The 4806-nt window shown below is 44.0% G+C and overlaps 1 non-coding gene across 1 annotated transcript; it reads left to right on the forward strand.

Annotated features, from left to right (window-relative positions):
• Positions 1–296: 296 nt before the first annotated feature.
• TRNAS-UGA (transfer RNA serine (anticodon UGA)) lies at positions 297–378 on the forward strand. The gene has a single exon. It is a non-coding gene; the product is annotated as a tRNA-Ser (tRNA).
• Positions 379–4806: the final 4428 nt, after the last annotated feature.

The raw sequence follows: 4806 nt of genomic DNA on the forward strand, positions 1-4806 counted from the left end.
TGCGATTAAAAGACACCCAAAAGCCCGATCATGCGAACATGGAAATGAATTTGTTCAGTGTTTTCAGCAGTAATTTTAAGGAAATTTTTGGAATGGACCCATTCAAAATCCTCCTTGTGAAGAGGTAAAAGTCTTAAACTGTACATGGTTCCCATTGATGATAGATTTTTACATTTTTACTAGGACCTGAAATTTTGTTTCTATTTTCTGAGATGTTTTTCAGAGGGATGATTACTGATCTTGATCATGGTGCTGTAAGAAGAGGTGTGTGAATATCATCAAATGTTAATGTCTGAGTAGTCGTGGCCGAGTGGTTAAGGCGATGGACTTGAAATCCATTGGGCTTTCTCCGTGCAGGTTCAAATCCTGCCGAATACATGTATGTTCCTACAGCTTTTTGACTGATTACCTGAGTAGATAAGTTTGAATGTTTCCTAGTCTATCCCACATGATGGTGGTATGCGAACTTTGGATCTGTTTTTATTATGTATACCCCTCCTCACATGTAAAGCGCCATGGAATAAATGGCGCTATAATAATAAATAATAATAATAATAATCTGGTTTCTAGAACCAGACTGACTTGATTTTTAGATTTTCTTTCCATAAGCCGATCTGGCGCTACATCCCACGAGCGTCATGCTGCTAATCAAAAGAAGCACCGTGAGTGCCACCAGGTAAGTGGTGCTTCTCCTGCTTTTGTCTAGAGGCCACAGACTACTGTTGTGGCAGATGTACTGGGACATGCTGTAAGGTTTTAGACAATTTGCTATATCTGCTGTTATTTTTAGTAGAACCTAGTTTTTTTTCCTGTCGGCTATTTTGCTTTCTGTTCTGCTGTATCTACTTTGCCCTTAACCAGCATGGAGTTCTCAGGGTCAATGTTTCCGCCCTGTTCTCTGCCACTTGCCCTTTTAATCAGCTGTTTAATCAGTGCTTCAGAATCAAATCTGCAGCTTACCTGTCACCTTGCTCCTGGAAGACTTGGACTTGTTATCCTAACCACCTTCTACTTCAGATCCTTGGACATGTGTGGACTCAGGAATCCCTCAGCTTACCATCAACATTGGCAAGGGAAGTTTAACCTGTTTCTGTGACTAGATGGACTTAAGGTACCTTCACACATAACGATTTTGTTAATGATATCGTTGCAACGTCATGCTTTTTGTGACGTAGCAACGATCCCGCTAACGATCTCGTTATGTGTGACAGCGACCAACGATCAGGCCCCTGCTGGGAGATCATTGGTCGTTGGGGAATGATCAGGACCTTTTTTTGGTCGCAGATCACCCGCTGTCATCGCTGGATCGGCATGTGTGATGCCGATCCAGCGATGTGTTCACTTGTAACCAGGGTAAACATCGGGTTACTAAGTGCAGGGCCGCGCTTAGTAACCTGATATTTACCCTGGTTACCATTGTAAAAGTAAAAAAAAAACACTACATACTCACATTCTGATGTCTGTCATGTCCCCCGCCATCAGCTTCCTTGTCAGCGCCGGCCATAAAGCAGAGCACAGCGGTGACGTCAGTCAGTGCAGGAAGCTGACGGCGGGGGACATGACAGACATCAGAATGTGAGTATGTAGTGTTTTTTTTTTTTTACTTTTACAAAGGTAACCAGGGTAAATATTGGGTTACTAAGCGCGGCCCTGCACTTAGTAACCCAATGTTTACCCTGGTTACCCGGGGACTTCGGCATCGTTGAAGACAGTTTCAATGATGCCGAAGTCGTTCCCCTGATCGTTGGTCGCTGGAGAGAGCTGTCTGCGTGACAGCTCCCCAGCGACCACACGACTTACCAACGATCACGGCCAGGTCGTATCGCTGGTCATGATCGTTGGTAAGTCGTTTAGTGTAACGGTACCTTTAAGATTTATTCCTGCCTGTCTTGTATCCTGCCTGCAACTGTGTTAACCCTTACTTGTATGAAGTAATACAAGAACTACTTAAACAAGCCTGTGTCTTCTGTGTTTCCTTGCACCCAAGCAAAAGACTCTATACAGACTGTATTTTATATTTGACAAGATTATGAAGCCAACATTAGTGTCTGCTGGGTCTGGGAACGCCGAGTCTGCTGTGGACCATGAATGCCAGATATCCAGTTATACCTTCTGTGATGATAGTGGTTGTGACTTCTCACAACCATTTCAGCATTTCTATCTTAAAGGATCTGGGAAGATATTAATTTATACATTCTGTGACGACAGTGGTTGTGACTTCTCACAACCATTTCAGGTGAGCGCATTCCCTTTTTTCAGCCAGGTGTGTTACCACAGGTAAACACTATTGTGCGCTCTTTTCTCTCTTCCAGCTTTTCTGCCGTAAAATATCAGGAAAGATGGAGGCTCGTGTAAAAGACTTATGTGGAGTTACTGATAAAATTCTTGTGGATATTCAGGCTTTAAAGACCAGCTTTGCAAGCCAGCAAGATCTTAATAATCACAATTTGCAAGTTTTCGGACAAAATACGCAGGAATTGCGAACCAGGATTGAGGCTCTGGAGGAACGAGTCCTGGCACCATCCACACCCTCAGGTTCTGGGTTTCCAAAGTTGCCACCTTTTCGTTTTGGCGGTGAACGGGAAAAATTTAGGGGATTTAGGGGATTAATAAATCAATGCAAACTGTTTTTCTCTGCTCATGCTTCACAATTTCTCTCTGAATGATCCAAGGTGCTAACCATAATCATGCTGCTCTCCAACAAAGCTCTGATGTGGGCAAACCCCCTGATTGAGACTGAGGATGACTGTCTACATAATCTTGAAGCTTTCATTTCAGCCATGGGGCAGGTTTTTACTGACCCAAACCGAGGTGCAACAGCGGAAGCAGTCATGTTGGCTTTGCGCCAAAGTAAGCGCTCAGTAGCTGAATATGCCTTGGATTTCAGGAGATGGGCTCGAGATACCACTTGGGACAGTTCCGCAAAAAAAATCAATTTTCTGTAAAGGGTTGTCTCCAATGATTAAGGACGAACTTGCTCGTGCCGACCCTCCCACTGCGTTTGGAGACTTTATTAACTACTGCATCCGTATTGATGCCCATCTTACTGAACGCAGACAGGAGAGATGGTCTGAAATTAATCGTCCTAATCATTTCCTGCCTTCCTCCCCAGCTAAGGAGTCTGTGAGCCGGACCACACTGGAACCAGAATCTGAACCAATGCAGATGGACTCCTTACAGAGACGGGTGAGTGATGCCCGAAAGGAACATCGACTAAAAAAAAATCTATTTTTCTATTGTGGTAAGTCATGGCACTTCATTACAAGCTGCCCCAACCGTTCTCGTAAGACTGCTGCAGCAGTCATACACTGTGAGTGCTGCGAAAGGGGATCTGTCAAATCCGAATCTCAAGTTCTAGGGAGATCTGCAGCTAGAGATACTGACTTCTCGGACTTAAACTCCATTATTTCAGAGCCTGATGATTGTATAAATGCAGCAATTTTTCAAGTTTCCCCAACAGCATCCCAGTTGAGCTGTAAGAAGAACAACTCTCATTGCTCCCTCTCCATCAAACTCTGGGTTGACTCGGTATGGGTGTGTAGCTCTGCCATGATTGACTCAGGGGCAAGCGGCAATTTTATGGACATCTCTTTTGCCCAGAAACATGGAATACGTCCCGTGAAGAAGGCTACTCCTGTACAGATAGACTGTGGATGGCTCTTTGTTAAACTCTGGACCAGTGGATCAGGAGACGGAACCCTTGAAGGTGTTCAGGGGTAAAATTCATCAAGAGAGACTGTCTTTTATGCTTATCGCTTCTCCCCATTTTCCCATCATTTTAGGGCTGCCATGGCTGCAGGCTCAGGACCCTACAATTAACTGGGAGACCAAGGAGCTGCACTTCCCAGAGAAACAGATAGGTCCAGAAGTTGCAGCTTGTGCTGTTCCTGAGGGATCCTCAACGCTTTCAGAGCTACCAGCTATGTACCATGAGTATGCCGACGTATGTGACAAGAGGAACGCTAATCAGCTTCCCCCTCATCGTCCATATGACTGTCCAATTGAACTCTTGCCAGGAGCAGGTATACCCTTTGGTAAGATCTACCCTTTGGCAGGGCCCAAACTAAAGGCTTTGAAGGACTATATTGATGAGAATTTAGCCAAAGGCTTCATACGCCACTCCTCATCTCCTGCAGGTGCACCCATCTTCTTTGAGAAGAAGAAAGATGGATCTCTTAGACCCTGCATAGATTACCGGGAGCTTAATAAGGTTACTATCAGAAACTGTTACCCACTGCCTTTGATCCCTGGGTTATTGGAGAGAGTACGGCATGACAAGATTTTTTCTAAACTGGATCTCCGTGGGGCCTATAATTTGGTCCGTATTAGACCTGGGGATGAATGGAAGACCGCATTCAGATCACGTTATGGACATTTTGAATACTTAGTCATGCCTTTCGGTCTGTGTAATGCCCCAGCAACTTTCTAACATTTAGTGAATTACATTTTCAGGGATCTTTTGGATACTTTTGTAGTGATTTATTTAGATGATATTTTTGATTTTTTTCTAACTCTACAGAGGAACATCATGGACACGTGAAGTTGGTCTTAGAACTCCTACGACAGAATCATCTTTATATCAAACTTGAAAAATGCGAATTCCATCAGACTGAGATTCAATTTTTGGGGTATGTAATGTCATCACGAGGAATTTGTATGGATGAAAGTAAGACCCAAGCCATCAAGAACTGGCCAGTTCCTAAGAATGTGAAGGAAGTACAGCGCTTCATCGGGTTTGCCAATTTCTACAGGCGTTTTATTAGGAACTTTTCCGAGGTAGTGTCACCTATCACGCAACTTACCCAT

The sequence above is a fragment of the Ranitomeya imitator genome, chromosome 9 (assembly GCF_032444005.1).
Source record: "Ranitomeya imitator isolate aRanImi1 chromosome 9, aRanImi1.pri, whole genome shotgun sequence".
NCBI lineage: Eukaryota > Metazoa > Chordata > Amphibia > Anura > Dendrobatidae > Ranitomeya > Ranitomeya imitator.